General features: G+C 51.5%; 1 long non-coding RNA gene across 1 annotated transcript; it reads left to right on the top strand.

Annotated features, from left to right (window-relative positions):
- Positions 1-2,149: 2,149 nt before the first annotated feature.
- Positions 2,150-4,367, top strand: LOC130154316 (uncharacterized). Its single transcript, XR_008823698.1, has 3 exons — positions 2,150-2,511; positions 3,087-3,196; positions 3,899-4,367. It is a non-coding gene; the product is annotated as an uncharacterized LOC130154316 (long non-coding RNA).
- The last annotated feature ends 4,851 nt before the right edge of the window (positions 4,368-9,218 follow it).

The raw sequence follows: 9,218 nt of genomic DNA, 5'->3' as shown, positions 1-9,218 counted from the left end.
GGTATTTCCTGCTGTGCACAGCATCACTTTTCTAGTGCAAAGTGAATATTTAGGATTTTGTATTCTTTTTTTACCATACATATTTCTAGGAAATACACTTGAAATGTTTTGGCCATTGATCTCACTAAAGCCTTCAACTGAGAGAGAGGCAGAAATTAAAACTAGCAGGGAGTTCAAAAGGGTTAGTTGACAAAACTGAAATGGTTGGGTTTGGGTGTTTTTTCCTCAGTATTTCCCTCTCTCTGGCGGAGAGCAAAGGTTTGAAAACCCTCTGTGATAGATTAGACCCCTGGACAGTTACCTGGAGCTACCCACACTGTGACCATCCTTCCTCCCGAGAGGAGCTGCTGCCCTGAGTGCTGCAGGCAGAGCACCTCTGCGCAGGCACAGGGAGTGCTGCCCTGCCTGAGCGTGACCCCGGCTCCTCCAGCACTGAATGGGCTCTTCCCTTTGAGTGGTTCTTCTCCCCTTGAAGATGCTAGGCAGTGGGTACTCCGTATCCTTAATTGCTCATGCAATACATTAGTATTTTAAAAGCGCTGTAACTGGGAAAGCAACTGATAGCAGCAAATGTATGTTCCCTATGTAATATTTTAACATATCACAGAAACGGATTAATCTAAAAAAAAACTCCCATGAAATCCAGGGTAACCAGGTGGTCATTGTGCTTGACAGTCCTGTCCTGAGAATGAGTGACTGTGTTTTGGTAGTTTGATGGCTGTGAGATGATACGTCATGTGAAGATTATCAACACGATCGCCATAAGGCACTCTGTCCTTGTCTTGCTGAGCAATTCACATGCATGATGTCTAAGAAAGTAGGAACAATCGGTAATCTATTGCAAGCCAGGGAAAGTAATCAGTAATGTGTAATGTACTCTCCTTGGACTTGCCAATCAAAATGGTTTCCTAAGCAATTTCAAAAGCCCATAAGTTATTTAAGAATGAATTCCTGGTCTTGTTCCTGGCGTGTCCAAAATCAAGCCCTAAGTGTCACCAGTGCCTATAGGAACAAACAGGCACATCAGGCTGCTGCTGACGACCCTACTGCTTAGAAAGAAAGAAGGAGATTAGAAAAGAACTGATATTTTAAAGTTGTTCTTTATCACAGCAGTGGTAACAAACGGAGAAACCGATCCCTCCCACCGAGGTTGCTCAGGACTAGAACTGCCGCGTGGGCCACGGACATGATGCAGGAGGGTTTTTGTGGCTGGCATGGGGCAACGGCAGCAGGGCGTGAGGGCAGGCTGCCCCCCTCCCTTTCACGGGGGGGAGAACAACAGCAGGTTTACAAGTTTCTGGGTGGGTGAAGAGCTCAGCCGCGCTCCGGGCGAGTGGCTGCCTGCAGCACGGGCTGCCCTCGGGAGCCTGCGAGCCCTGCAGCTCGGGGCGCTCCGCGGGCACCCTCCGGGGAAGGCTGGTACAGCTTGGACTGAAACGCCGTTTCTCTTACCCGAACGTGATGCGTTTAGCTGGGTTTCCCTCGCAGGATCTGGAGGGGATGGGGGGTGGGGGTGGGGCGGTTTCAGGGTTTGGAGGAGGCGGGGGTCACTCTGCGCAGCCTTGGGGCAGAGGCGGTGCACCCTGCTTTTGACCCACCGGCGGGGGAACGCGAGGAGTGCTTCGGCAGGCGCTGGCAGGAGCAGCCGGCGCCGCCAGGTGCCTTCCCCCGCTGCCGCAGGGTGGTGCTTTTGCCCGCCGGATCGCCCGCGGGCAGCGCCGAGCTGCTGCCCCGGCCCGCGGCCTCGCCAGGGCGCCACGCTGCCGGGCCGGCCCCGCGCCGCCCCCCTGCCCCCGCGGTGACGCTGGGGGGGCTGAGAGCGCAAGGCCCGCCCGGCCTGGCCCCCGCCGGGGTCCCGCGGGGTGCGGGGGCAGCGGGGCCGCGCTGCGGGGCGCGCCGGGGGCCGCTGCCGGGCGAGCTGCTGCAGCGCCGGCCGAGCCCGGCAGGGCAGCTGTGTGAACGGCGCATGAAGCGGCTTCACAGACTCGTCTCCACGGGAAAGGCTGTTGGGGTTTCATAGGGACTGAGCCAAGGTAAGCCCCGCTCGACAAATGCAGGAATGAAACACATTTCCGCATGTTTTATGAGCTGTGCGGAAGTGGAGCTTCCCGTGTTTGTAGCAGAGTTTTTGCAGGACACTTTTGAAATATCTACTGAAGTGCTGTCATTCCCTATTCCACTTTATGTGAGCTGTTGCAGGCACGTTTTACCCACCGAGGCATAGCACAGTGATGCTGTGCCTTGATCCTTTGCAGAGGCATGCTATGCTGTGCGGGAGGAGCTCCTTCTGCCTCTCTTCAGCCTCGGCCAGGCAGAGGACATGAGGACTGACCCAGCCTGGGGATGCAAGGACCCAGTACGTACCCCATGAGAGGTTGGCCCCTCCAAAGTCCCTGCGGGAGCATCGCCTCCCCACCGCTGCCCCGAGCGCCAAGCTGCCCCCCAGCCCGCCTTACTGGGCTTCCCCGAGGTGGTACCAGAGCAGAGACTGCGGCCCCAGCTGTGGGCTGGGTGAGTGTCCGTGTTTTGGCTTGCTCTGTCCAAAAATGCTAAGCAGAGTGGAAATGATACTACCTTCCTCGTCTCGCTTGTCCCAAGTTTAGCCATCTTGATGTTTTTCTAAAGGGTTAATATAATTTCATTTGCATTTTAGGAAGGTTCTGGCTCTGCTAGGAGGCAGATGCTAGGGGGCATCACCAGGGGATGGCTGGTGCCACTTACCAGGGCTTGGGTGGGTCAGACCATTTTTGCAAAAGTTACTTTCAAGAGAGATCTGAGCACTAAAGCTGGGTGTGACTGTGTGGAGCCCAAATAGCATATTTCCATGGACAAAGAATGTTGAAATCGGTCATTTGCCCTCCGTGTGTCTCCAGCTAATACACCACCAGCAGTAACGCCCTGACTCCGTACACCACCACTCACCCATCCCAGCCCACCCCCATTATTTTCCTGAACTGAACATCCTGCAGATGGAACTGGTGGCTTTGGAAATGATGTTCAGTCATCTGCCCAGGATGCTGAGTATTTCTGGCATTTGTTCAGATCTTCCTGATTTTCACGTCCAATTAATGATTCCCATCCTTCAGAGGCTGGCCAGCGTGGAAGCAGCTGATGACCCTGAGGACAGATTTTTTAAAAAGCTTGAAAAGATCTTGGAGCACAAGACCTGTTGCAAGGCAGATTGCAAGGACTATGAGTAGGTACCACAATGACGTGTCAAGAGTCAGAAGAGTTTGTGGCTCTAAGCTGTATGGCCCGTGCTGAGTGCCATCCTACATGAACAGATTTCTCAAAGACCTGAAAGTGATTTGATCCATAAGTGATTAAATTAATTTGTGTGGGTGTTACTAGTGCTGTTGCAGTCCTCAGTGCCTCAGTTTTTAAACTAAAAGGAAAGGAGAGTCAGGCTAAGAACATATGGCTTAACGATGTATTTGGAGATGGTCATTTGCTCTGTTTTCCACCTGAATAAATTTAAAGGCACAGCTGAAATTAGCATGTAAAATTTTCATTTGAAATGTAATCTACTGTCATGTGGATGCTATCAAATCTGTTAATAATTAGAACCTGGCACCTTGGCTTAAGTGCAGCCACTAATTCAAAGTCATGGTGTTTAGCTTACTTCACAGCAGTGCTGGAAATAAGGGTGCTGATTTCTCGACAGCAGATCTTTTCTGTACATTTGAACAGATTTGTTTACATATTCTTTAATTAAAGCAAATGTGATTTAGGTGCCTAGCTCCCTTTTATGCCTTTGGAAATGTTTTGCTTTAAATGTAGTGTTAGCTCCATAATAGAGACTGCCTATATGGTAGTTGATTTAGCAGAATTGAAATTAAATTGAGGTATTTAAAAGCATTTATCTCTTTTTCTCTTCCTCTGGGTTCCTGACTTTTAGCACACCCACTGTCCCAGAGGACTGACTAAAAGCTGAAGGAACAGCTGGTCTGCATGCTGACCAGAGGATCTGGGCCTCACATCACTGTGTGTGATCTTCTCAGGTTTTCCAGAATGGAGAGAAGGCTCCTGGTACACAGCTCCACCACCCAAACTCGCACCAGGCAGCACAGACCTGAGGAATTTGTGAACTACTGCCACCATGCAGATGGGAGAAGGGCTGAAAGATGAATGTACAATTATTCTGCAGAAATCCCTCAAAATCATAATGGGCATAATTCACAATAAATTCCAGCTCCGCTCTGAACCCTGAACCCAGTAATTAAATGATCTCTCCATTTTAAAAAGAAGTCTATACCCATTGGGTACTTTAAATAATACCATAAGTAATGTAAAATAATTATCTTAAAAATGCAGCTGTGCTGCTATTAGTTTTCTCCCCAGAAGTGTTTCAGGTTAGCTAGGATGGCTGAAGGCATCTCCAGTAGGTTTGCAAACCCACCGTCACACTGGAGGTGGCCCCAGATGGGCAGAAGGAGACAGAAGTCCTGGGTAAGTACAAAGCATGGAAAAAATGCAAGTGCTTAATTTCTCCCTGAGCATCCGAAGGCGTGTGGGAGGAGAGTGGGAGTGTGTGGACTGAGTCACTGAACATAATTTCATGTGTTTGGGTTTTATTTTAATTATCCACACCAGCAGTTTTCAGGAAATCTCCCACCTTCGTTCTCCTCCCCGTGCTCCCCTCTGGGTACCAGCACTGACAGCAGTGTGGATGGGAGGCAGCGGCTAGCATCGCGCCTTGCCAGTTTGCCCCCACTGCCCGTAGCCAGCAGCCTGCCGCCAGGCAGCGTGGGCTGAGCGCAGCGGTGACGGCAAGGCTGGGGAAGAAACTTGCCTGTCAAGGAGTCTGGCTCTGTGCTGTCCCAGAGATTTACTTAGGAGGCGAAATTACAGAACGAATGCCTGATTTGTTAATCATAGGCACCTTTTCATAAAAAGGCTGCTGTATTTAATATTAGTCTGCCTTTACAGGTGGTCTTATGCTGCAGCTGTGCATGCAGGACATGCAGTGAAGACTTCAGTGTCCAAGAGACAAAAGTATGGATACTGCTACTGTTTTGCACCTGGAAGAAAGCACCGCACATTTGTGTCATCCCAGCTACAGACAGTGCCATCCCAGCAATGTCTTTGGTTGGTAACACAGAATTACTGAGAAACCCTTTCAGCAAAAGTGCTTTACAAACACCAAATGCATGTCTTCATTCAAGGTGCTGAAAATTATTATGGCCAGCTCTTCCCTCTGCTTTCCCTAGTGCACCAGCCTCTCCTTAGCTGTGCAAGAACAGGATTTCAGGCTGAGATCCAAGTCCCGATATCCTGACTGATGAGTCAGTCGGGGAAGTGGGAGGTGGGTGCACCAGCAGCCTCCCAACAGCCCCTCTCCTTGCGGGGCTCGTTGTTGGGTGCTTCTTTTCTGCAGATTCTCTACCAGTTCACGAGGCAAAACTTGGTCTACAAATTCTGGAAATCCATTTTTTAGCTTCAGCACAAAAGTTGCAGGGCAATGTCCCAGCTGCTGCAGCACCATCTGTGCCACTCCAGCAGGGACCCACACCCCTCTGCCCCAGCAGGGACCCCCACCCCTCTGCCCCAGCAGGGACTGGACCCACATCCTTCTGCCCTGGCCTCATCTCTCCCAGGAGGGCAGGCAGGCAGAGCTGCCCTGCAGATGCAGCAGGGAAGGGGCTGCTGATTGCTGCAGTGCCACCTGATGCTGTCCCTTCTCCTCTCCTATTAAGAAATCTGGCAAAATGTACTTTCCTTTGCCTAGCTTTCCTGCTAACCCTTCTGCTGAGGGGAGAAAACCCGCGGGAGACCCCTGTGTCCCGGGGGTCCCAGCTGGCCAGGTGGGCTTGTTCTGCAAAAGCCAGCCCAGCTGCAGTTCTGTGGCAGCACTTGCTGAGGGACTGGCTTCTGCTACCATTTTCTTGGGCTGAGCTTAATTTTGACATATGCTTAAGCTCATCTTTGCTCCATTGACTTGGTTTCTTCTGGAAAGCACATGAATGGGCTGAGACCTTCCCTGCCTGCTGCTGGCCGGCCTCTCCCCAGCTCCCTGGTCTGGAGGATGTGCAGGCAGACCCCGCCGCAGCCCTGCACCAAGCACAGTGATGCTCACATCACTTCTCTGTCTCCCTGAGTTTGGCCAAGTGGCTTTTCAGCTGCCTTCTGCCAGCTCCATGCCACCTCCGCCGGGAGATGGCTGGGCTCGCCGGGCAGAGCCGAGTGGGGTGTGACAGCGGAGCCCCCCTCCTGCCGGGAGGATGGGGCAGCCAGTGGCGTGAAGATGATGCTGGCTGCCCATGAGAGCCACTGCCAGCAGCATCCCATCGTGAAACCAATGTACCGTATGGTGAGTAGGTACGACAGCATCTGAGCGGGGTGGTGGGCAGTGAAGTGGGACCATATATGATCATCCCATGAGCTTGCGAGAGGAAGGATTCCAGGCCCAGAATATCAGTGCAATGCTGTCCTGAGCTTGTGCACATATGGCAGACAAGATATACTATTATGAGTCATTGAGAAATGTAATAAAAATAGGTTCTGCTACTGTGTAAAGAAAATAACGGGTACTAATTAATCTGGGTGCACTCCACGGCACAGGGGAGCAGCGAGGAGTGCACTGCCCAGGAGCAAGGGAGCGAAGTGAGGTGCTCCCAGCACTGGCACATTGAGAAAGCTGGCAGAAAGGCTGGGAAACCCTGTGTGATTTCAGCTGAAAAGACTCTTCAGATATTTTCTAATGCTATTTGTAATGCATTTGCAACTGATCAGGCACTTTTTTTTATTTCTATTCCACAGGAATTAAATTAATTTTAGAAATGGCACTATAACTATTTTCCTGCCTCAGGGACCATTTGTTTTAAAATCATTAAAGATTTTTATATGACACTGCACTGACATTTGATGTGAATAAATTAAGGGAATTAGTATAAAACTGTGTTCTTTCATCGCGGACTTCCCAGCACATATCTGCAAGTGCGTACGTTTGGTAAGTGTAGCCTGTGTAAAGGCAATGGAGTCTGTGTGTCCATGAAGGAACGGAGATAGAGCCCTAGGGCTGCTCCGCTGCTGGCAGCCTGGCACAGGATGCTGCCTCCTCAGCTCTTCTCAGTACCCATGTTCATCCTTAGTGGGGGCAAAACCTGCCGGTATGTACCCTGCTGTGCTGTGGGAACGCAGCAGTGTAAAACAGCTATGGCAGGGGGATGGGCCAAAAGACCCCATCACTGCATCGCACCTCCTCCCTCTGGCTCCACAGGTTCTGATCCAACTCCAGAGCCAAAGCATCCCCAACTCCAGAGCCAAAGCATCCCCGACTCCAGAGCCGAAGCATCCCCGACTCCAGAGCCAAAGCATCCCCGACTCCAGAGCCAAAGCATCCCCGACTCCAGAGCCAAAGCATCCCCAACTCCAGAGCCAAAGCACCCTCACTGGGATCTCACACACTGCCATGCAGCCGTCTCGGCCCTGAGGAAGAGGCCTTAAGGCTCTCACCAGGTGCCAGCACGATTGCTGCTGGGTGCAGAGCATAGGGCCTGCCTGCAAACCCTGAGACCCTGGAGGGGCCGGGGTGGCAGCTGGCCACCCAGGTTTCATACCAGGTTGGTGTGCCGTGTAGTCTGCTGTGCTCTGCGGGGCCTCTGCCTGCTCCCCACACCGTGCCAGCAGCCTCAGGTAATGGCTCCATTTGCTGTCTCCTCCCTGCCTGCCCTGCGTGCCCTGCGCCCCACTGACTGCCTGCGCCCAAGGGCTCACACACCGGGGCAGGGCTGGGCATTCCCCTGGCACTCTGCGCTGGGATGTGGCAGTGCCAGCTGCGGCACGCTTAGCTCATCTGCCACAACTGCTCCTTAGCACGTTCAGTACTGCTTGGGGACTCAAACCAGATATTTATTTTAATTTAGGAAAGGGTCTAGTGGCCAACTGAAGCCTTCTTGGTGCCACCAGACACTAGAAGTTGTGCTTCACGCATGCAAGCAAGAAAACAATTTGTAGACAAACAAGCTGTACCATTTGAACTTGCAAGAAAGTGCTGCAATCTGAATGTAACCTGGATTCAGACTTCAAGTAAAAAGAGTTAAAATGTTACATATTTTACTCTTTTAGAGGAATACTTGGTGCCTGTTGTGTTTAACTCTTGGGATGAGTACTTCTAGATTCTGCCTGCAGGGATGTTACTGCTTCTGCAACCGCCTATCTACTCCAGTTTTGCTCAGGTACTTTGAAAGGCATACCACTTTATTTCCTATAACCCCGTAATTTCTGACTGCAATATAATTGCCTGACGTGCGTTACTGAAACCAGTAAGGGAAATTAAAAGCATCAGAAGATATGTTAAATGGTGACACACTTTTTTGTGTTCTTACCCTGCCATGTGATATTTAAGCAATTTGCATTATCCCGTTATTGTTTTCCTCTCCGGACACTTGTGCTCAGGAAGGTTGCAGTGTGGCACAAGCATTCTCACTTGCTCCAGTGCAGAGCTTGGCGGCTGGAATCCCGAGCATCCCAGCTGTGGGGACGGACACAATGGAGAGCATCACTCGCTTTCCAGGGATATGCAGGGATAACCCAGGGGAGAGGATGGGTGGGCAGAAGCTGCAGCTGAGCAGCATGTTGCTTCCCTGTCCTCCCACACCAGCCCAGGCCACCTCACAGCCCTTAGCCCTGCACTGTTCTCTGCTTATCTGCTCTGCCTCCTCAAATATCCCCCCTCACCCTCACATCCCCTCCAGCACCACACTGGCTGCTGAACCCAGTGCAGCCCAGCTCTGGAAACACTGAGAAATGTGGAAAGAGCAAGCCTGTGCCTTAATTTTCACTTCCAATAGCTGCTGGAAAATTGGCTGTGTTTCACACGGAGAGCCGGCATATGCAATGCCATTAAGGACAGATTAATGCAATAGACTCTACATGGGGCTATACCTTAAAACCATTTGGGAAATGAAGATAGTGGAGGGAGCAGCTGCTTTTCTATTAGGGGCAGCACCATGCAGAGAGAGTACCAGACCTGTGTGCTGATCTCCAGCATCTGCAGATGTGTCCCCTGGCAGAATCCATGCTGCAGCCTCCACTTGGACAACAGGGATGGCTTCAGTTTCCCATGGGTTTCCCACGGGTTTCCCACGTTCCCACTACTCTGCCAGTATCTCAGACAGTCCCCAGCTCTGCCTTCGTGCTGGGGCAAGGCAACAGGTCTGATGTGAAGAAACCAGCTTCTGCTGATGTTAACGTGCCAGGCTGCAGAGCACGTGCGA

The sequence above is a fragment of the Falco biarmicus genome, chromosome 8 (assembly GCF_023638135.1).
Source record: "Falco biarmicus isolate bFalBia1 chromosome 8, bFalBia1.pri, whole genome shotgun sequence".
Classification (NCBI taxonomy): domain Eukaryota; kingdom Metazoa; phylum Chordata; class Aves; order Falconiformes; family Falconidae; genus Falco; species Falco biarmicus.
The sequence above is the reverse complement of the archived record's forward strand: the minus strand, read 5'-3'. Positions and strand labels throughout refer to the sequence as shown.